The following is a 25,513-nucleotide window of genomic DNA, read 5'->3' on the forward strand; positions in this document are numbered from 1 at the left end:
CTACGGTAAAATTCAGATTAAGATTACTAAGCTGGAATTTTGTTTTGAAGATAATTGCTACCCCTCCTCCTTTTTTGACAGTCCGATCTAGTCTAATGATGCTATACCCAGGTGGAGTGATTTCATTGTCTTTGATGGTAGGCTTAAGCCATGTTTCAGTTAGACATAAAATATCAAATTGTTGGACTGCAAGAAGGGCATGGACTTGAGTGATTTTATTGCAAATACTTCGTATGTTGAGGTGAGCAATAGTGAGGGAGTTGGGAGGTATGGAAGATAATACAGAAGGAGGTTTGTCTTGATTATTGTGGACAATGGTATTAGTATGGTGTGGGCCAGGGTTGGGATGAATATCTCTAACCAATAGTGTGAGGAGGAGTTTGTAATATCTTGTCTGGGGAAGTTTATAAATACAGTCAAATATTTTCCTAGTTTTTAGTTTGTTAGATTTGAGTTGAGCTAGTCTGTGGTATTTAGCTAGTAGGTAGGTAGTTAGGCTGATAGGTGAGATTTAAGAAAGTCGGAGAGAAAGGAGATATAGAGGTGGAGGTGTATTTAGAGGGAAAAGTAAGAGAAGAGTCTAGTAGGTATTCGTAGGAAGTTAAGAAGTATGTAGAGACGAGAAGATAAAAGTGATAAGGAGATAAGTAATTTTAGTTGTGAAGGATGGAAATTTGTGTTCATTTTGATGGATGGGATATTGAGCGAAGAAGTGAGAATTGGATAGTAGATGAAAGTAGGGAGAAAAAGTATTGTTAGAATGGTAGGGGAGGAGCTAGATTAGTTATTTAGTGGGAGTGTTTTACAGTACAGTGGTAGGAGTGGTTTATTAAGTTAATAATTTGATTGGTTGGAGAAGATAAGGGGTGTGTCAACTAGAAGAGTAAATATAGGACCACTAGGGGTGGGTGGGAATTGGGGGTAGGGTAGGGGAGCGGAGTGAGCCCGAAGGGCGAACGGAGCGGGTTCAGACAAGAGAGTGGTCAGCGAGGGAAGACAATCAGTGAAAAGGGAGAATTCAGCAGGTAAGTTACAAAGTGAAGAGAGCAGAGGCAAGTTAGGAGTCAAGCATAAGAAGCATATGTGTATCAGGAAGCACAGGTGAAGAAGAAAGTGCTCAGGGACACTAATGGTAGATGAAGACGTCTTTGCAGGGAAGAAACTGCAAGAACAAAAGGGTTAGGGTGTATGATTCGCAAAGTAAGTTAAGAAAAAAGGACTACTGAACTACGGCGGTAAGGCGCCACCTAGTGGCCAGTAACTAGAATTCAGCAAATTATCTAAAATGCAATGGTGGCAGAGTACAGGGAGAGAGGAGTGGGGCTCTGTTTAAAAGGCAGAAAATATGGGCTGACTGTGAGCATTTGGTAATGGAAGAGAAGGAGATAGTAGGAAGGGGGGGTTGTAGGCTGCTGGGTATCCTGAAAGGGAAAATGAAAAACTTACCTAACGTAGCAAGGTTAATAGACCTGAAGTGATAGAGATAAGGTCTAGTATGTAGAGCAGCACGTACTTTAACAGTCTCAGTGAGCTGGCTTCTCAGGGAGCTGGTGGAAGATTTCTTAGTTCAAATAGGTTTAAATAGGTTCTACACACTTCTACACACACTTCCAGTTTGTATATTCATGAATTGTTGTACTAGTATTTATATAGGACCATTAGGTTGGCTTTAAACTGCTTTTATGATCTGTTTCTTTACTTATATTTGTTTTATCTCATTAAACAATTATGTAATTAAGGGATCATGGGGTATAAAAGAAGAATTAGCAGCTTGTGATGCATTTATTCATACATCTGAAGAAGTCTTGTTGACGAAAACGCTGTGGGGAGTGTTGCATTTATGTTTTGAATAAATGGCTGTTCTTTCTGACTATTGCTTGGTACGTGACTTTGTGGACCTCCTTTGGGTGCCTGTACTTGTTTTTTGTTGGTTACCAATATCTTCAGGCACCTTGCCTCATTGTTTTGTTTGTTTTCTTATGAGCTACCACCATGGAAGATACTCACTCAGTTGGTTCATCAGCTGGACAAATCACACCTTGTCACACCATTTTATCTAACTCAGCTTTGACTCTGTCCTGCATAGCTGCTGGAACTTTCCGAGCTGGCTTGATAACTGGACTGACATCTGGGTCTAACTTCATGGAACATACAACTGAAAGCTTCCCTGGTTTGTCTTCGAAAAGATCAGCATAGGTAGAAAAAATATACTGGACAAAATTAGAGTAGTGGTCTTTTAAGCTAACATGATGGCCTAATAATGAGTGGATGCACCTCTTGACTACATAAAATAACAAGTCATAACATCTCCCAGCAGAGTAATATGAAAGCATATTGAGCCTTCAGTCTGAATTTCTTCACCATTATAAGCATCAAGCTTCTCATACTTTTCCAAATCAAGCCTTTCACCTTTAAACGCTCTAGCAAATGTTTCTGCTGATATTACATTGCACTTTTAACCTGTGTCAACTTTGAGCTCTATGGGTTTTCCATTTGTTGGAACAGTACAAAATACCTCTTTTTTGCCCTTAAATCTACTGCATTGACTGTTTCATGAAGCACTGACACACCATCAACATAAAGAGTAGAATTGCTACTGTCTGAGCAATTCATTTCTTAAAATGTTCCCTTTTTATAAAAGAATGTGAGCCTTTAGATTTACAGAACCTTTTGAAATTATTCCATTTATTGCATTTGTGGCATAGCTGACCAAAAGTAAACATTTTTCCTTTTAGATTCATGATTTCCACCACAGTTATGACAGTTGACAAAGAAACTGGTTGGGACCCATGCTTTGATTTTGTTGACTCATTCTTATGCTTCACTGAGACTGTGCAAACTCTGGAATTTGCTGGAAAGTTCTGGGGTTTACCAGTGGGGGCTGTAGGGACTACAGTTGCTGCCATGTGCTTGGGCCTGCTTATTTTAAACACATGCTGCATAACTATCAACATGAGCTCTAAAAGTTACTGGAAGCATGCATCTCTCATTTGTTAAATATTTGTGTGCTTTTCTATGAGCTCGTATACCTCACAAATCTCAATGGCCTTATTCAAAGGTAAATCACAGTCACAAAGCAAAATCTTTCTCATAGCATCATCTTTATATCGACACAAATCATCAAATCTGTGCATCTGATCCTTATTTCTCCAATCAGTAATATATTTTGCAAAAGTTTCACCAGGATTTTAATCTCTTGCATACAATAAGTGCCTTTCCATTCTAACAATTGCCTGGGGGTTACACATTTCTCTAAATGTATGATTTAAGCACTCAGGGTTCTCCCTTGACTCATCCTGTACAACAATATGATGGTTTTCCCCTGTGCAGCAAAGATTGCTGGTGCATACACAAATGAACATTTTCTTTCAATGGCTTCTGCCCGGTCATCTATCAGAAAATGCAGCCTGTATGAAAATGTCATACGCTTGCTCAAACACTCTCCAGTTCTCAGCAATATTATTCTCAAACACAAGTGCACTGGGTTTTTGAAATCAATCTGCCATGCCCAGAAGGTATGCACAAACATACTGAAAATATGATCCTTGTAATTATGTGTGAACACACTGCTGTGTGCTTGTAATAACATTCAAATACCCAATAAACTCTGAAATTCTCTACTTATGAAATATGCTCTTAAATGGCTTTATTTTGCAAAATAACTTTACTGTAGTACTGCACAAACATGCAAACACTTTATACACTCCTGATAAGTCAGATATCTTTTATCAATACGAAAAATACATGCTTAGCAAAAATTCGGTCATTTCCCCTTATTTTACTTGTTTTCTGCAATTTTGACTTTTAAAGATAGTAAATTTAATATTTTTTATCAAGATCAGACATATCAGTTCATTCAAATATTGTTTAGAGTGTTCTGTATGCCTCATTTCATATTTTGTGAATAAGAAATTATTTGAGCAAGTTTTAACATATGAAATTCATTTCTGACCTGTTTTGTGAATTATACATGTAGTAGGGATGATCCACTCCTGTATATTACTCCAATACCAACTGGGTGCTTCTTGGACACAAATTGAAGAAACTGGAGCTCTTTCTGGCAACAAGTCATTTTGTCCATGCTTCTTTTAACACCATGCCCTTTTAGACATGCCTCTTCTGACAGCATGTTGCTTGTTTCTCTCCAACATAGATGATGAACAGGTGGGGTAGTTCATTTAGATGCTTTATTACATGGAAACACATTAGGATGGATAGCAGCATCATAAAATATAAGCAAACTGATTAACAAACATACCTTACATGCTTACATCTCAACAGCTTACTACAAAATGGCAGTCAAGCTCACACATACTCAGTATTTATACATTTGGGCAAGCCCTTGGATAGCTTCTTAAAGGTACATACACACATTGATCTACAGTAGTCATCTTCTCTGTTATGATCTCCGCCCTGACCCTTGGAGTCTGATTCAGCTGGCACTGGTCTAGTGTGTCAGCATTGTCTGATCGGTGAAACAGCATGGGTCCTACAGTATGAAACACTTCAATGCAGGATAAAAACATTATGCATACATAATAGATATTATCTTAAAAAAAGTATATCTGAAGATTGTGACACATAGTACACAATCTACATGTTATAACTGATATATATGTGATGTTACAGTACAGTCTGACCTTATCCAACTATAATGCCTTATTTGAGGTCTGATATGTTACACTACTGTCTGACCTTACCCAACTATAATGCCTTATTTGAGGTGTGACATACATCCAGCCCATAATGAATTGGAAAAATGGTGTATCATGTACATCACACTCATATGCCAAAACATATCCAACATAAAACACAATCATTGATAAGGACACATATAAATGCATAAGCCCATTAATACACATATGCATTACTTGTGTATATAAGCAGACATCATACACTTAGTGTGAAACCATATTCTGTATTGTTATGACAGGTCTGTTACAAAACCTGTCATTAGTCATATGTATGTATAGGATATCAAATTAGAGATTATAAATAAATGTTACTAAAGCATTATAGAGGACCAGAGAAGGAGGTCACTCTCACAATAGTGATGCCCATTTGAACATAATACACATAGCAAGTCTTCCTTTATTGCCAGATCTATATACTGCTTTACTATGTATTGACGTGTCACATACACAATCAGTCTTGCAGGCAGACATCTGTAACATCTAATTATTACTGTAATGTCAGAGGTGCACCAACATAATTGTAAAGAGATTATATAATATTCAAATAATAACATCAAAATGTATTAAACAGGACACATGTATTGTGTGCCCAAGTTACATCACAGTACACAGTACACCTTTGTAGCGCCAGTGTAACAGTCACAAGATCTGGTCCATAGGGTTTATTTATACATCACATAACTTAAGATATAAAGGTATAATAATAAGTCTAAAGGTATAATGCAATGAGTATGCAACTTTCTAAATGTCATAATATTCATATATTGGCGATATAAATAGAAAGTCATGGCTGAGTACATGTGCCCATCATGCATTTTCATTAACGTAATCAGGTAATTTACACAGCATACATTACTCATTTTTTCAGACATTATTTTGCTGCTACTTGTATATTTTTGATGTATCAACCTTCTATATGCATGCAAAACATACCTGTGAACAACAATTAATAAATTGCGAGACATATACAATAACACTCTAGCATGAAACACTGACATGAAACCTTTTAGAAAGTGAGCCTTGAGGTATATCTGCAGCTCAAAAGACTTTACACGAACCTCAGTTACAAAGAGAGAATAATTATTTTGGGCAATGATCCTTATTCTTACTCAATATGTGTTTCACTCATTTATGCTAAGGTGACAATATAACATTAAAAGTGACACTAACACTGTAAGTCATTGTAATGCACAACTAATGTTTCAGATTGACATATTATGAGTAAAACATGTACAGTAAAATATATTTTAATATTAACAACCAATGGAATAGTTCAAATTGATATGCAAATGAGACAAGCAATGCAAAATGGTTAATGGATGACATCACAACATGATGTAATCAGAATGGAATTCAAATGGGTACAAACAATTTTACACAGTAACAAGCACAACAACAGTATATAATTGCTAGAAATTATGTGTATGACACATACATACACAACTTTCATTTAACAAATATATGACTATCATTGTCTATGCGTGCATTATGCCTATATATGTACTTCCACATATGAAAAACTGCATTAATGATCATGAACATACCATGTACCACCTCAGAAATACAATCAAACTAGGATTGGCTAGTGATACACAAATGACAGAAAATTACATGTAAGGTAGTGCTACACAAACCATCAGAATACATACACACATTGTTGCAAGACGAGTGGATCTCAAGCAGCACAAGTGAATCAAGATCTGCCAATAGTACAAAAACTATGAGTCAGCAGGCACTCATTCAGTAATACAACAGGCAGGTTACACACACACACACGCACAAACACACACACACACACACACACACACACACACACACACACACACACACACACACACACCATACAAATCACTGTAAATACCACCCATACATACATGTTGGCAACTGCATGCTACACAAACAGCAGTAACAATAAAAGTAGTGGTCAGTACTGTGCTACACCAGCAGCAATACAACATATTGGTATCATAACCAAGTCAAAGTCAATATAACAGTTGAACACAATGTTGTTCATTTAAATTGTGTCAATAAACAGCACATAACCTCAGTGTATGAAATAAAACCTGTTAATAACACATAAGACAACATTTCACATAAAATTATGTGCAGATAATGCTATTTACAATAAATCAGTATGTAATACACATAGCTCACAGATGCATTATTGGAAGTCTGACATAATATTAACATGCCCAAATGTCATAGAACTATACATCTAAATCTGCAGAATGAAATATGTTAATACTATTTCTGGAGATATAACTGATAATTCAATAAAGGAATTAAAAAAGTAAATTAAGGTGGAAAGTAATAACACATACATGTCTCCTTCCACTGCTCTTCAAGCCTGTGCATGTGTTTTACGCACAGAGCTTAATTTCTTGCACAATCGTCAGAAAAAGATATGGAATATTAAAGAAACAGGATTGATTTAGTGTACTACATAATCACATGTACAATAAAAGATCAGTGAAGAATGAGGTTATTAATATTAGACCTATTAGTGTGACCAGTCTAATATACAAAGCTATGGAATGAATTATCATGGAAATGATCAAAAAAGACATAGACAATCTTCAGGCACTGGTACCAATCCAGTCTGGCTTTTTCGTGGAAGACCATGTCAGCTAAACTCGGTGGAGATCTTTGAGAAGGTCACCAAAGCAATGGATGAGGGGAAAATGATGCTTATCACTTATCTGGACCTGGCTGAGGCATTCAATACAATGCCCCACTCAGATATAGTTGACAATCTCACCAAACTGGGCATAAACCCCTACATAACTCAACGACTTACAGACAGGACCCAGGAAGTTAGGACTGGTGATATCACCTCAACTAAAAGACCAGTCACCAGTGGGGTACCTCAGGGCTCCATGCTAGGACCACTCCTATTTGACATCTGTGTCTTGGAGGTAAAGGCTGATGAAAATGGTCTTTAGATGACCAAGTTCACAAATAGATGGAAGTTGTCATAGATTCCACCCAAGACACAAATATCTTACAAGAGCGTCTACCACAGACAAATGACTGTTGCCAAAGTCACGAACTGAAACTCAACACTAAGAAATAAATTATATTGCCTTTTGCGAAAACTGCCACCCAAGCTATTTACTCCATTGATAAGACTCACCTAAGAACTGACCCATTAGTCAGGGATCTGGGAACATATAGCAAGCAAGAACATGGCATCTATGTCTAAAGAAGTCATGGTGCCACTTTATTTGGCCATTATTTGATCAACCCTTGAGTATAATACATCATCATTTTCTTCGGCAAAAACAATGTCCCTTCACACCATCAAATTAACAACAATAGCCTAAGTACCCATGAAGTGGTAATGGACCTGGGATCACAAGTTGACTGTGACCATAATTTTGACCACCATGGATCTACTTGGTGAGGAAGGCTTTCTACATAGCACACTTGATTAGTAAAGGCATTGTCTAAAGAGCAAAAGGGGTTATAACCCCTCTCTACTTGGGGCTAATCGTTCTCATAATTGAGTATAGCCCCCTGTTTGGTATGTTCCATACAAAGCATCTGCAGCAATTGGAGAGACCTCAGAGGTTTCCAACAGAGAAGGTAAAGAGACACCAGCATGTGCCTTACACAGACCGACTAAATTCCCTGTCACTATACACTGTGTCATAAAGACTTCTTAGTGGGGACATGCCTGGCCTACAGACCCAAACCTAATGAACTTTCTGCACATTTGTAAATTAAACAGGACTAGGGCTACCTATTCCAGGGAGCTAAATATGGCCTTCAACTTAAATAGGACATGCTGGAGGGACATATTTATCTCCCAACTGCTGCATCTTTGGAATAGGCTACCAATTCATGCGAAACAGAGCACCTCTATTATACTGTTCAAGAGGAACCTGGACGAGTGGATGGGGCACCATAAATTCTTACAGGGGATAGCGACCACATCCCTCCTGGACATGGGCAGTCAGTACTAAATGCAATCTTGGATATTGACTAGCATTTTTATGGTATTACATTGGGATGAAATGGCTAGGCTTGAAATGACCACTGGGTTGATAACCTAGTAACTTCCTATGATCTTATGATCATCAGAATGCACCTGACCAGACATATGGAACAGTTGGAACACCCACAAAGTTTCCTTACCAGGATCATAAAGGGTATAAACATATTGCCTTTACAGATTACCTAACCTATCTTTATATCATGTCTCTTATAGGTTACTGAGAGGCAATCTATGCCTAGCATTATAAGCATCCCTAGATCCAGCTCTGATGGACCTTTTGCACATCTAAATAATGAACATCAGAACCACTAGATCCAAGGATTTAAATTTTGCTTGTGACATAAATAAGGCATATTGGCAAGACAGATATGTATGTCATAGGATCCCCATGCTCTTGAACAGGCATGTGAAGCAGAGCCCATCCATAACACAATGTATGTGTAATCTTGACAAATGGGTGGGACATTGTAAATTCACCCTAGATTTGTGTTTCTGATAGAGGTATACCAATACTAACATACTCCCCCTACATAACATCTAGAAACTTCTTAACTAACTAACATATTCCCTTCTAATAAATGGCCATGATACATAGTTGGTTTGGATTGCATGACTAGGCTTATAAACCCCCTAGCTGTCATTAGCTTATTATACACCTATGAACCTAATACATGTTAGCAAGCAGTGTGATACACTATCTCATTTTGTATCTTGCAACCCCCCTCGCTAACTCCTCTATCCTCTCTTCCCTCTTCTTCTTATCTTCTCCACACCATCCTTTCCTTCGCAATAATCAGTCTGACTCTGTCTCTGCCCCCAAAACTTCAGCAACTTTTCTCAAATAGTAGCTGATCTATTTTCTCATCTGTCCCTGGAGATATAATATTATTTACCTGTGTTATCTCTCCATAGCTATGCAAATACATAACGTTTTTGTAGATAGACATATCAGTATTAGAAATAAGTATAAACCTTAGTCTATATATGTAAAGTTGATGTATTAAAAAATCTGTATGCATTACACTCTATCTATGTGTTACTTCTGTGATGTACTATTTTGATATTTTGTACAATTGCCCTGTTGTTTATGTGAAGCTTTTCTCCCCAGGCCTTCACTGAAAAAGGAACTGTATCCAGTTTTACTTTCCTGGTAAAAAATGTAAAATAAAATAAATAAGCAAATTTTGCATATTCAGTGACTGATGTTTAAATTGCCATACTATGCACACATGAAGATATTCACTGACAAACTGGAAGAAACTTGATTCAAACCTACAGCATTCATTTATAGTCACACTATAAACCATAAGCTTATCTGTCTAGCTAGTTAATCTTTGGTGTAATTGTAAGCAGTGATAAAAGTTAAAAACATTGCATCTATGTATACACAGGTAAAGCATTACGCACACTAGCAAATGTGCCAGTCTAAGATGAAATTTTGTAAGGGTACTTATATACCTAACATATCGACAAATGCCTACAAGTGTACACATTTATTGCATTGATAGCCTGGGTCTATAATACACAATAAGCTCCAGAGCCGGAAAAAAAAAGGAATCTTTATTAAAACAATAAATATTAAGTGCTTTCATCCCTTTTAACTATTTACAGGACTTCATCAGAGATGAAAGCACTTATGTTTATTGTTTTAATAAAGATTCTTTTTATTTTCTGGCTCTGGAGCTTATTGTGTATTTTACACCCCAGGGTATCATTATTATTTGGAATCGTTTTGTTTTTGGTACTCCTATAAAGTGAAATTTTCTTATTTACAAATGTATTGTATGCTGAACTTAGTATAGTGCTACTTCATAATAAATAAAACGTGTCCACATGTATATAATGAACGATACCTCAACATTGCGATCTTCCTGTATGTAAATATGCATAGATACAAATAAATACATACAGAGGAGTACATAGGCAGTTACATATAGGTTGATAGGTATATCCATCTGTGTAGCTGTACATGTGTTTGTCTTTTTACATGGACATGTACATACATATTTTAGACAAATATGAATGGCGTGCATATATGACTTGAGAAGTAAAAGTGAATTGCAAGTGCCACCATGTGCATTAGACAGGATGCTATACACATTTAATATCACAATGTACATAATCTATCCAAATGGTAGAGTGCAATGTGAAATGCTGACATCTATAACATAAATGAATAATAGAGTGTAACAAAAACACTTCCTTTCATAACACATTTTCTGCAAGTTAGTTATACCTCTGTAAGAATAATCAAGTTGGCCAATGACATGCATAACATCTATGGAGGGATTTGAACACCGAAACTACCCAATTGCGGGTGCATGCAATTAAATTGCCTACAGCTATACCCCTTAGCTGTATCAGTTAAGGCAACTTATACACTGGATATAGAAAGTTTACACAACCCTGTTAAAATGCCAGGATTTTGTGATATAAAAAAATGAGACCACAATAAAGCATTTCAAAACTTTTACCACCTTTAATGTGACCTATAACCTGTACAATTCAATTGAAAATCAAACAAATCTGTTAGGGGAAAAAAAATAAAAAATAAAAAAAGTATAATATGCTGGTTGCATAAGTGTGCACACCCTTAAACTAGTACTTTGTTGTGTGTGCAAACCCTTATTGTAATACTTTGTTGAAGCACCTTTTGATTTAATTACAGCATTTAGTCTTCTTGGGTAGGAAGACTACCCTAACGAAGTATCAGCATGGCACATCTTGACTTGGCAATATTTATCCACTGTTCCTTGCAAAAGCACTCCAAATCTGTCATATTGTGAGGGCATCTCTTGTGCACAGCCCTCTTCAGGTCACGCCACAGATTTTCTATTGGATTTAGGTCTGGGCTCTAGCTGGGCCATTCAAAACTTTAATTTTCTTCTGGTGAAGCCATCCTTTTGTTGATTTGGATGTATGGGTGAGGTCATTGTCATGCTGAAAGGTAAAATTCCTCTTCATCTTCAGCTTTCTAGCAGACACCTGAAGGTTTTGGGGCAAAAGTGACTAGTATTTGGAACTGTTTATAATTTTCTCCACCTTGACTAAAGCCCCAGTTTCAGCTGAAGAAAAACACCACCATGCTTCACTGTGGGGATGGTGTTCTTTTGGTGATGCAAAGTGTTAATTTTGCACCAAATGTACCTTTTGGAATTGTGGCCAGAAAGTTCAATCTTGGTCTCATCAGACCATAACACATTTTCCCACATGCTTTTGGGAAACTTGATGTATTGTTTTGCAAATTTTAGGGCCTGGATGTTTTTCTGTGTAAGAAAAGGCTTCCATCTTGCAACCCTACCCCATAGTCCAGACATATGGCGAATACGGGAGATTGTTTTTACGTGTAGCACACAACCGGTACTTGCCAGAAATTCCTGCAGCTCCTTCAGTGTTGCTGTAGGTCTCTTGGCAGCCTCTCTGACCAGTTTTTGTCTTGTCTTTTCATTAGTTTTGGATGGATATCCAGTTCTTTGCAATATCACTGTTGTCCCATATTTTCTCCACTTTTTGATGTCTGTCTTCACTGTGTTGTATGGTAAAGCCAATGCTATGGACATTTTTTGTACCCTTCTCCTGACTGATACCTTTCAACAATGAAATCCTTTTGATGCTTTGTAAGCTCTTTGTGAACCATGGCTTTTGCTGTAGCAGGCAAATGAATAAATGTCAGGAAAATCCTACTAGGACAGCTGAACTTTATATGGGATTAATCAGTCCCTTTAATTGATGGCAGGTGTGTACCCAAGAAGACTGAATGCTATAATTAAATCAAACGGTGCTTCAACAAAGTATTAGTTTAAAGGTGTGCACACACAACAAAGTAATAGTTTAAGGGTGTGCACATTTATGCAACCAGCATATTGTACTTTTTTTATTTTTTATATTTTTCCCCTAACAGATGTGTTTGTTTTTCAATTGAATTATACAGTTAATAGGTCACATTAATGGAGAAAAACGTTTTGAAATGATTTATTGTGGTCTCATTGTTTTATATCACAAAAACCTGGCATTTTAACAGGGGTGTGCAAACTTGTTTTACCCACTGTATGTATCATCTATGTTAGTCATTTGTGATGTCAGCATTCTCACAATGAAGAGACATGTTAACATGCAATACTGCCATTTATACCTAACTAAATTCTGCAAGACGTTAACCACAAGACTAAAGTTAACATTTCATTACAGGTACACATATTCATAAGTTATTCGTATGTGTAAAAGAAACATAAGTACAATATAGTACATATATGTTGTAATACAGAATATTTCAGAAAATCTGCAAATAGCAAATTGAGCATATAGCAGCAATGTAAAACTAAGATGTGTCAGCACACTTGAGTTTAACATTCATAATTTGCAAGAAAACATTTGTCAGCACTTGAAACACATAAGTAGTCATTAAAGGACTTAGTCTACAATCATGGGATTTGAGCCAACAGATGAAAAGTGGGTAGGAGGGCAGTCAATGGCTCCACACATAGTGCTAACCCTCCAGCTGTAACACAGGATGATAATTACAAATCCACTTGCAATGTGATCACAAGACTCGTATATTTTTCAGCCATTATGACTTGCATTTGTTTTGCATACATTAAACTAATTTGAAAACATAAATGGATTATAAAAGACTGTCATGAAATTTAAACTTTAGAGGTAACATATGTATGTATTACTAAGAATTCACACATATATCGTTATTAACAGAAGTATACTGTATGATGTCACTAAATGTTTTGCAGAAATCTGCGAAATGTGTAGTCATCTGTGGTCAAAATGCTATAAGCAATAATGCATCATAGCTATGCCAGATGTATAAAATATCTAATGCATAAGTTAATGAATAATTATAGATCTTCCATGTGTGATCTGTAATAGTAAATGGATTATTGTCAAGATTTTATCCAAAATAGGTTACACTAAGATTTGAACCCACACAGGGGCAAACAACCACTTACATTGCTCAATGGCTTAACCAATTGAGCCACTGGACATCACATTTCCTTTAATGTTTTAAAACTCTATATTGTGGGATAACAGTATTAGTAGTATGTACGACATCCTTAGTAGTATACAGGCATAATAGACGGTCCTGCATTATGTCTACACTGGCCAGTATATATGTGGATATCTGCAGAATGCATTGACCCACCTATATAAAGTCTAAAACGTAAAATGTTGCTCAGACATGATCCTCTGTGTTGCCAACAGACTCTGCCAATATGAGAAGAGAGGAATGCCATTGGAGGTTGGCCACCATTGCTTCCCCAGATGAGAGAGCGATGTTCCTGGCCTCCCATCATAACATCTGCCAGGACTGTTGGATAACTAGGGGCATTGAGGTAGGTGTTGTAGGATGCACAGGTGTGTCCAGTGTTCACAAACACTGCAGCATATACCAATTCACATTGTAGGACAGTCATTCACAGTTCTTACTGTAATGTTATATTTGTGCTACAGCAGCAGAACTATACTGTGATTGTGAATGAACACCAGATGCTGATCTTACCCACACAGTGCATACATAACACTGTCAGCAACGTGTAGTGTTGTGTCTGCGTTTCATTTTCATATTCCCATCAGCATCAGAACAGTGTCACCACATGACAAGTAAGTGTCTCCATGTTCTGTTAGTATAATCCATATCTGTCATCTGCCTCTGCCTCCTGTTATAACTGAGTAACATAATCACATGCTGTTGTTTATGTGCAATTTTAACCTTCAGATACATCCTTGTGTGATATGGGCCATGAATCATCAGACACAGACAGACCTGATAAGGTCATTCATATTGTTGTTATAATGCAATACTGTTTAGTACACCTGGTGTATCCTCACAACTTCTGCACCATTTGTCACGTAAGTATCTACATATTCTGTTAGCATGATCCATAATTGCTGTGTGCCTCTGTCTCCTGTAATGACCAAGGAGTATACTCACATGTTGTTTATATGATATTTTATAAAACAGGTTTTGCTTTACTTCAGATGATACATTCCCCAACCAGGGAGAGCTTCCCTGGTAAGGTAGTCTACATGGTTGCTACATTCCACTATTGATAATTACATCTATGCCCTTCATCACTGATATGGTCTTGTTGACCTGCCTAGGACCCCTACAATCTGCACAACATCGTTGCCCATCTCGTACGTGTATATCTTATTTTTTGTGTGCTATACATCAAGTTAAATGTTACATGAAGCCTTGTATGTGCTTACTACTAAGTTATGTACATGCATCTTTAACATGACAGTGGCATTTCAACCCTCACCACCAGCAGTGGAATCAGAAGGGGACATGTCAGATAGATTATAGTAGTTGTATTGACATTATCTGCCATATTTGCTTACTATGTAAATGGCATAGCATATCTCTGGTTTATAGGGTCCCTGAACCATCCACAACCATGATGACCTGATAAGTCTATATCATCATAAGGATCATGGTTATATACATACCTCCAAACCATACCAAATTACTCAGTTTTTACCTAGTTTTAGGGTCCTAATAATGGGGTGCTATGATTCCCGAGTGGCACCTCTTCATTTCCGTTTTCTCAGGTTTTTTTTTTTAATTTGTTTTTCTTTCGCTTTTTGAGCTGACAACATTATGTGTGCGATGACGTCAGCTCTGCCAGCCTGTCAGAATTGAGCTCAAGGGCTCATGTGCACACATTTCCAGCTGGCTGCTACTGTTTGAATGAATGAGTGAGCAAGAAGGAAAGAAACAGAGCAATTGGACTGATGAAAGTGTGGGTACAGGACCAGACATGCTTTTCTTGTTCTGGAATTAGTTTCAGACTGCTGCAAGCTATTCTGTTTGATGAATCTGTGAGTGTATCTGAACATCAGACTGCTGCAAGGTATTCTGTTTGATGAATCTGCAAATGTATCTGAACAACTTTTTAAGTGTGTGTGTGTGTGTGTGTGTGTGTGTGTGTGTGTGTGTGTGTGTGTGTGTGTGTGTATTGCACTGGACTGCTACTTCTGCTGAATGGAGTTATTTCCAGACTGTGTGTGTGTGTGTGTGTGTGTGTGTGTGTGTGTGTGTGTGTGTGTGTGTGTGTGTGTGTGTGTGTGTGTGTGTGTGTGTGTGTGTGTGTGTGTGTGTGTGTGTGTGTGTGTGTGTGTGTGTGTGTGTGTGGGTGTATTGGACCGGACTGCTACTGCTGCTGAATGGAGTTATTTCCAGACGTGTGTGTGTGTGTGTGTGTGTGTGTGTGTGTGTGTGTGTGTGTGTGTGTGTGTGTGTGTGTGTGTGTTTGAATGCCCCCGGGTGAATACATCTGGTGGCTAGAGGTACTCAGACTCAAAACCTGTACCTTGGATACAAGTAAAAAGAGCCTAAAGTCCCTAGTCACCACAACTTGTGAATTTATACCCATATTTTTGTTCTGTTCCTCATTAAATCTTTAGTTTTTCAGGATTTTTGTGGCAAATCCCTGAATGATTGAATTCACTAAAGAATGACAGGCATTTGAAGTTGAGATTTCAGATTCTTTAGAAAATAAATGGTAACACAAAATTTTCAATTCCAGCAATTTTCTAAGTTTATAAGATCAGTATTTGAAATCTGTCCTTATTTTGGGGCTGTATTCCCCCATTATTGGCTTTGTCCAGGTTTTTTGTGCAAAGACGTTGAGAGCTATGGAGAGAAGTCAGAACTGAATTCTGTATTCCCACATTATTGGCTTTGTCCAGGTTTTTTGTGTTAAGAGGTAGAGAGCTATGGTGTGAAGTGAGAACTGAGTTCACTAAATGATAGCCATTTAAGTTTCAGTCTTCCTATTTTCTTGCAAGAAGCTGCTGATTCACCATAGTGGTATGTTGCTCTGACTGTAGTGCACAGGGTCTTGGGTTCAAGTCTTGGCAGTGAAATGCATGGTAGTAACACAGTATTTTATTCTAGCAACTTTCCAAAATTATGCAAGCAATGTTTAAAATGTGTCCCTGGTTTTTGGCCTTTTGCCCCCCCCCCCCCAAAAAAAAAATGAAATTGAAAATAAGTGCAAGAAGCTGTTCAAGATGCCTATTGCTTACATTATTGTCATTTTATATATATATATATATATATATATATATATATATATATATATATATATATATATAGTGTGTGTGTGTGTGTGTGTGTGTGTGTGTGTGTGTGTGTGTGGAAGTAGACTTTTATGATGGAAATGTTCTGAAGTGGGCAGTTTTGTCATTATTGGTTCATGCATTTTGTTTTATTGCCTACTGCAAAAAATGTACAAACAGAAAATTTAAAATGTGCTCTAACTTAAGTCTAACAAGTGTGCTGTATTATACAAGGGATATAATTTAAAGTCAGGAAGGTGTATCAAAGAACACATGCATGTTTCTTGTTTTGTGTGCAAGGGGCCTATAATTTGCAAACAGCCCAGAGATAATCTTTATCCTCCACTGGTCAGATGCATTTTCTTTGATGTGGTGTGGGTTTCAATGCCATTTCAGTGAATATGAGTTTCAAGAGCAGAGAAGTTTTAATGCCAAGTCTATTTTTATTGTGAGACAGTATTGCTTTGTTTAGCAGATATCTTAGTGTTTGTGCATTGTGCTATCAAATGTAAAAATAAAATCCAAATAATCATTGTAGAATTAAAGCAGTATGCACACATTAGTGTTTATGGTAAATGGGGTGAAATAGCCAGGTAATGGAACATTGAAATGGCTGCAGGGGAACTCTGATGCCATATTTTGGTTGTCTGTTCTTCAGCTTGCATTTGAAAGTTGATATCGCACAATTCCACTGGAGTGGGCGATGTTATGTAATTATGAATGCAAATTTTGCGTTAATCAGCGTACAGATTTCTATTTATTTTTTGTGGGCCTTGCCCAGTTTTTTGATGTTTACAGGTTGAGAGGTATGGTTATATAGTTGTCTAAAATGTCAGTCCTGCATCATTTGACATCTGTGAAAGTATGTGACATGTCTCATCTATCTCTTTTTATAGCTTGTCCACAACCTGCCTATTGCAGTAGCCTGTCCACTGATCCTGAGGTGGAATGGGATTTGCCTCACTCTGATAGAATGGCAAATGGCACATTGTCTTCTGCATAGGGTACATTGCCTGGCCTGGAAGTTGACAAACATGTCTCGTTATCTATCCTCCAATAGGGAAGATAATTTGGCCAGCCATTCTGATGATGTGGGGACATCATTTGATGGACATGATGATGACCATGGCCCAGTGTCCCATGTAGACTCTAGTACTAATAGTGACTCTTTCCACAATGGACTCATACTGGCTGTTGGTCTACATGTGGGAGTGTAGGTGATGTATTGGGCCACATGACAGAAGGTGCCCCAGTACTATTACAGGCACATGAACATTCGCAGTGACATCTTGGGTCTAACCTGCACACACTGGCCTGTGCCCACAGATCATGTAGCACACCAGCTGCATGTGTTAGATGAAGGTCAGGAGTGCAGACATGGAGAGTCTACAGAAAGCATTGTTATGAAAGTGCTGGAGCAGTGCCATAGTACAAACCAGGTGTTATGGGCCCTAATTGTACAGTCCAGATTACCTCCAGTTGGCAGAGGCAGACCCCTTTCATTAGACCCAGGCCTGGCCCTCAAAGATCATTGTCTGTGCTGTAATGTGCCCACACATCTGCTGTTGGTCAATCAACTGTGAAATGAGCAATTACATCCTGACAGACATCAAACTCCTGCTCCTAACCGAAAATGCTAGTGTCACCACATCCAGCTCCTTGGTACAACAAAGTGTTAAAAGTGTTTCCACATGTAGCAGGAGCCGCCAGGACCACATAATGAGCAATCATACTGGGCACCATAATCTACCTTAGAGTAACACTAACGGTGCCTGTCATGTCATTCTGACCTTGTGGCAGTGATGACCACTGTGCTGACCACTGGCTAATCAGTCTGTAGCTGGTTTCTTGAATGTCTGATGCTGCAGGGTTTTTGGATCAGTTATCTGACCTAGATGACCAGCTTCAAGTTGTCATATGTAGTACATGTTTTTCATTAGTATATGTTAATTCAGATACTGATGACAAAATGGATCTACTTGACAATTCCCCATGCATCTCTTGCTAGTTAACATATAGCACTTATTTTCATGATTAACAGGATGTTGCCTTAGTCATCCAGCATTGATCACTACATTACACATTTCCTTGTTGTCTGCCATTCTGACATGCATGGCTATGCCTCTGTATACATACCTGTGTCACTTATGCTATTTTAGTATGGTATTGCACATGCCTCACCCTCAGCACTGAATCATATATATTGATGTGCTAATGTATTCGTTCAGTGTGCTGTGTCTGCAACTATATTTTGGATCTCAGCCCTTATTCACATCTGAATTCTCATACTGTGACAATATTTATTTTAATGCAAGCTGAAATAGTAGGAATACATCCTCCTTCAAATTATTACATCTTTATATATGTGCACAGCTTGTCTGTTTGGGGAAGGGCTATTGTCTGGAATCTTACCAGGCAGTTTACTCTTGGCTCTACTTTTAGCTGTTATGGTTTTCATACCCAAGTTGCAGATTCACATAAAAGTATGTGAATTTTCTTCAGGCACGAAGCTGTACACACAGACACACACACACACACACACACACACACACACACACACACACACACACACACACACGCACGCACACACACGCACACGCACACACGCACACACGCACACATAACTTTTCAATTCAACCTTCATTAAGCAAAACATGTTTTCTCTTCCAGATGGATGCAGTTTATATATTTCAGAATAGTAATATGTGCTTTGTTATTTAACAACTGTAAGCATATAAGAGTTTGTTTTAAATGTTTACAGAAATAATAAAACTGGTAATTTTTCACTAAACTATGTGCTGACCTACACAAGGAAAATCCTTTTTTTTCAAAAATGGTCTTCATGAATTTCCAACTATGAATTAAGGGAACACATACGTAAATTAAATAATGTGTCAATATTTTTTCTTTGGTTTATGTATAAATACATACATTGATATACATGAAAAGAAAGTTGTAAGTGTATTCATTCAGATACTATTTCTTTACTCATCCATATACAAAATTACGTCAGCACATAAACATTCCATATTTGGATACAGATGCATTTCTGTGTATAAATATGCTTATGCTTTCCTTTGCATTATTATAATGACATTATAAATATATATTTTCAGTTACACATATTTATTTTGCAAAATACCTTCAATTAAGCAACCTTCTTGCAGTTTACTTTTTAAAACCTTGTTCAATAAGACCAAAAAAAAATTACTTGCTATACAACTTTGGCCTTTGCCAAAACCTGATTAACCTACTTAGACAGCTGGTCAGGCCTAGGATTCTGTAGGACATTGTACCTGTTTCTGCAATGGGGGCCAGAGAATGTATTCCCTGCCAGGGATGACAGATCCTCACCCAGCTCCTGCCAGATGTCTATTTTTACATTTTGACCTGCAAATGCATGCCTGTATCTTATCCAAGTATGTGGAAGAGCATTATTTTTGTCTCCTTGTCAGACAAGTTTGGATTTTGTCTTGTGCCTTCACAGTTGCTGTCATCATTCAAAGTTCCAGCAACAGAAAAAAGAAAATATGAGCTGGGCTTTGGTTCGCACGTTTAGAACCACTGCTTCTGAGGTGTGACGTCACCATAACTAAACCCAGGTAACACAGGGGCATTACACCTGCTATTACTGGCAAGTTTGGTTTCACCAAAAATGTCATTTGCATGTTTTTTTTAAAGGAGTGCATTTACATTTCATTTAAATGGTGGATCTTACAACTTCAATTGCTGCAATTCATTGCCTTTGATATCAGACCTGAATGTCATGTATACATTCCTCTAGTATAACACCAGAATTAACTGTATTTGTGGGGGGGGGGATTACAGAAATAAATATTCCTGTGTGACAGTATCAACTTTTAATAAATGTTGACTGTTTTGAGTTGGCATGGCATGTCAGGTTGTATTAGATAGGCAGGGCATGGTTGTACAAACTCACATGCATGTAACTCCATTTTAACTTTTTTAAACATGGTCAGGTTAGAGAATATCCGCACAGTCCTGTGGAATTCTGGGTGTTGAATGCTGTGAACTGTACTTCTATACCCACTGCAATCACAGGAACCCAAGGCTGCATTCATGATTAGCTGAGGACTGGTTATGTGGTTAAGGTGACTTAATTCATGTAGTGCAGCGATTCATAAAGGTAATTGTAAAAAGGCCTACTTTGCATACAAAAATGTAAATGACTCTGAACTTATGTGAATAAGTTTAATACTGCCATATTAACTTGAGATTACTCAAGTTAGACAGCAAATACCTTAGGAAATTACAGACTTTCGAAGTAAGCAAAAATAATATAAATATTGCAAATTAATATGAAGCAGTTCAAAATGATGTTGTATTATTAAATAAATGCTCACTTTACAGATATTATTATTACATTACACTTGCATAATTGAATATTGTAAAATTGTACTCTGTAAATTCAATACAGCAGCAGTGGAAAATACTACTGATCACTGAGAAAGTAATTTATTTCAGTGTCATTTAGTGATTGTGCAAACACAGTACAAATGCAGTGATTTAATTTTGAAGTACTAAAGTGGCCAGAATGTTTTGTTGTCTCAATATACATGTGTATTTACTAAGAGAATTCTAAGTACCAACGCTAAATGAAAAATGACAATATTATGAATACATGATAGTAGTAGCTTTAGGGAAAGGATGGATCTGTAAAAAAACTGCTTAACTTACAACTGTAAATATATTTTTGATAGCACAATCATTACTACAGCACAGCCTTTCTTGGCTGGACTGAGACTCTGCATGTGCATATAATCGTTGGGTTTGTGTTACCTAACATTTTTATGGAGATGACTGGAATGCTTTCAATGTTACGTTGTTTGACTGGTGATTACATCAAGATTGTTTTGTGCATGACTCAGGCATATTTGTATGACTGTGGCATAGTTTGTATGCACAGCAATGATGCAAATCCAGGGATCAAAGAAAGGGAGACCCAAAAAAGCTATGAGGGAAAAGATCAAGTTGTTATGGACATTAGGTCAAGGTCAGTGGAAGGAACTGCACATTGTCAAATTCAAGAAGAAAACAATGATATGCTAGAACATGCCACATCCAAGATGAGTAAGAATATAATTGCCTGTACCAGTACTGTAGGCCTTCCATCACTTACAGCTTGAACACCAGATGAGAAATACCTACTGTTCATTTGTGGAGATGACTGTGACACAGAAGATGATGGACTGGAATAATTAGAGGTAGTGTGGACACTGGCTATAACCAATGTCTGCAGCAGAAACATATGTCTGTTCTGGATGGTTAGTTTAAAAACAGTAATATATATTTATATAGAGAAATGAATGCTTACATGGAATGATGAAACACACAGCAATTACTATTCATTTATATTAATAGGTGAACCCTCCACTTCTGCACAGAATGACAATTAAAGTGGTGGTCATAGTAAGCCTCACATCTCCTTACTCACCATACAGTAGTGTACGCTGGCTTCTATAATGGTAATGTTTTCAAACCATTTTAAAGGGTCTGCAGCAGAAAAAACAGTTCCGCTATACCAATATATTTTGAGGGTATTAGCCACATAAAGTCAGCTGGAAATGATCAGATCCCTCCAGGGTATATGTCAGGATTTCCATCACTACATAAAAATAGCAGAGAGTAGGGATAATCCCATGATCACACTGATGCATAGTGAGCACTCAGGCATGATCTTTATAAACAATAACATGAGCACCTGCTCAGAAATAAAAAAAAAAATAAATAAATAAATAAATAAATAAAAATGAGAAGGAATGTATGATGAACAGTGTCAGTAGAATATGCACCACACAGCATAGCCCAAAGACATCGCTGCATGCATCAGTTGTACTCTATGTGTTTTTTACAAGAAAGGAAGCATTAACCTGAATGTCATGGCCTATAGTTCTAAACAAGATGCCACCTCTCTACCTACACAGTCATAAGATGCACATGAGTCTGCCACATGGAGTCCCTTACTACTACTGCCAGCTGGTCACCATTAGTCATAGCATGACTGGAATAGAAAGGTATATGTTGATTAGAATGCAACATTCAGTGGATATCCTGTATGCAGTAGCTGTGTCATACTGAATGCACCCCAAACCTCTTCCAGGCACCTAAAGTGACTCTTCAAGAGACCAAATACCCTTTTGATAACAATATGGGTCTGGGACAGAGCTGTGTTGTGCAGCTCTTATGCAGCTACACTTGGATTTCCCATTTGTGTCGTGAGCCATGGCTTCAGTGGATATCCAGCATCACCTAGAAAAAAAGTGAAGTGGGGGGAGACAAAACAAAGAAATAGTATTTGAGTGTAATGTAATACAGCTTACCATGAATAATTACTTAAATAAAAAAGAAAAATATATATTTTTTCCATTTGCCATCAGGACAACTACTTTGTCTGACCCTCCAGATCTGGTTCAGAAGTACAAGGTGAAATAATATGCACATTTTATTGAAATCAGTCCACCAGCATTTTTCAAAGATGAGAGAACAAAAATCTGGTGAAGAAGATTGGGATAGACAGGAAGAAGTTAAGAGGAAACAAGGATGCCCAGCAAAAAGGTGGATGGATTGTGTGAAAGAAGATCTGCGACAATCAGGCATGAGTGTTGAAGAAGGTAGGAGTGTGGCAGTGAATCGAGAGAGATGGTGACAGTTAACATGACGGTCTGACCCCATGTAGAAAATGAGAAAAAGGGGCCTGATGATGATGATGGTGATGAGAGAAAACCAGAGCACTTAAAATGAAAAGATGGAGCTGGTGTGTGTGTGTGGGGGGGAGGGCTGATGGGGATTTATGTGTCAACATGCAGAACTCCACAGTGACACTCATCAGAGGTCAGAACGGAACCTCTGGAGCTACTAATTCAGAATGTTGTGTCAAACTTTAAAGACTTCCAGTCCTGAATTAACTAGTACCAATTAATAATTAAAAACAAGCAGAAGGTAATTCTTCTTAATAATATAAACCAATGCATTATATAAAGTAACACCAATGCACTGTAAAAGGGAAGAGCTATAGTTTGGGATCCAGTAATATTAGTTGTATTAGAGTAATCGGTGGGGAAGACACTAAAAAAAACTATTAATTAAACAAATAATAACATGTTCATTTAGTTTATCTTGATCTCTTGATCTGAAATAAAACAAACAAAATGTTTTTTTTGAATGTGGACAATCTCTGTCAAAGTATACTTCTTTAATGAGTCTGGGATATTTCTGCACATTATAAACAACTTTTTCAGACAGATATATTTTTGATGTTCTAGCATAAAATGAATAATTTCTTCCTGCAGATTAATAATATTTTGGTTCTGATTTGTGCCCTCTGTCCACTCATAACTGGAAGATCTTATTCAGCAAATGTCAAAAAGAAATACTAGACAAACATTTGCCAGTCTGCTGCATGCAAATAATGTGCCAATCTATAGTACTGTCAACATGGGTTCAGGAATAATCTCATGCCATCAAAGGATCTTTATATTATGGAAAGATCAGCATGTGATTGCCTACTCTCCTCACCTTAGTTATATTTAGTTACTGAGTGCATTAAACGTATTTGGAACTGAATTGCACTAGATGTTGGTAGGTTAAAGTGTAACTGAAATCCTAAGAATGTTTGTAGATAAATGTATTCTGGATTCTATGGATAAGACTTCATGTGTGTCTATAAATGGAAAATAATCTCCTTTTTATTTGCTTTTATGAAGAGATCCATCCAGAATCTCAATACCAGAATTCTTATTTCACTACAGACTCTTGTTATATTGAATAAGTTATTGCTGAAATGAAAGGACTGGAAAGAAAAACAGAAAGAAAGAAAGAAAGAAAGAAAGAAAGAAAGAAAGAAAGAAAGAAAGAAAGAAAGAAAAGAACAACAAAACATAATTTGAGAATCTAAATCCATCAGGATTAACTGAATGGCAAACACAATGAAAAGCAAGAAAAGGTCTGTGTGAAATATGTGGCAGAGATCATGGAATTGTTGATTTAAAGGAAAATATTATTTCTTCTGTTTTTTTTTTTTATTTATAGTTTTGATTTGCATGATGAGGTATAACTTCATTATAATGAGTCAACTTCTAAAAAAAAGTTGTGGACAATGCAGCATCCCAAAGGTGGACATTGATGCATCAGTGGTGGAAGCAATCTCAAAATGTATGTTAAACAAGACAAACTACATGTGTATGTAAAACAACACACCTGATACACTTGTAATAGGTGACTCTATCGTCAGGCACACTGACGTCCCGCTCACCAGGCTGAACAAGGAGAAGGTCACGGTGAGCTGCCTGTCAGGCGCTAGGATCCGCCACATAACACAAGCACTCAGGTCACTCCAAGGCAAGTACAAATATGACTCAGTCATTGTCCATGCTGGTGTGAATGACCTGATACATACCTCCCTGGACTACATGAAAAGAGACATAGAGGAGCTCTCTGAGCATGTAGCCCAGGCCAGTATGACCCTGACCTTGAGTAGCATCTTACCCTCACCAAGAATGATGCCACAATATGAAGACAAGATGATCAATTTTAACAACTGGCTTAAGTATTGGTGTCATTCAAAGGGGATCCAATGCCTGTCAGCCTGGGATGACATGCTCGACAAGCCACGATGCTTCGCTAGGGACGACTTGCACCTGTCACCCCTGGGCTTTCGGATATTGGCAAAGGCTCTTGCTACCCCCATAGTGCCTTTTTTAGGCAAGGCTCAAAAGACAAACCCACCTCC

Source organism: Protopterus annectens, chromosome 1.part2, assembly GCF_019279795.1.
Source record: "Protopterus annectens isolate FY-2018-M chromosome 1.part2, PAN1.0, whole genome shotgun sequence".
Classification (NCBI taxonomy): Eukaryota; Metazoa; Chordata; order Ceratodontiformes; family Protopteridae; genus Protopterus; species Protopterus annectens.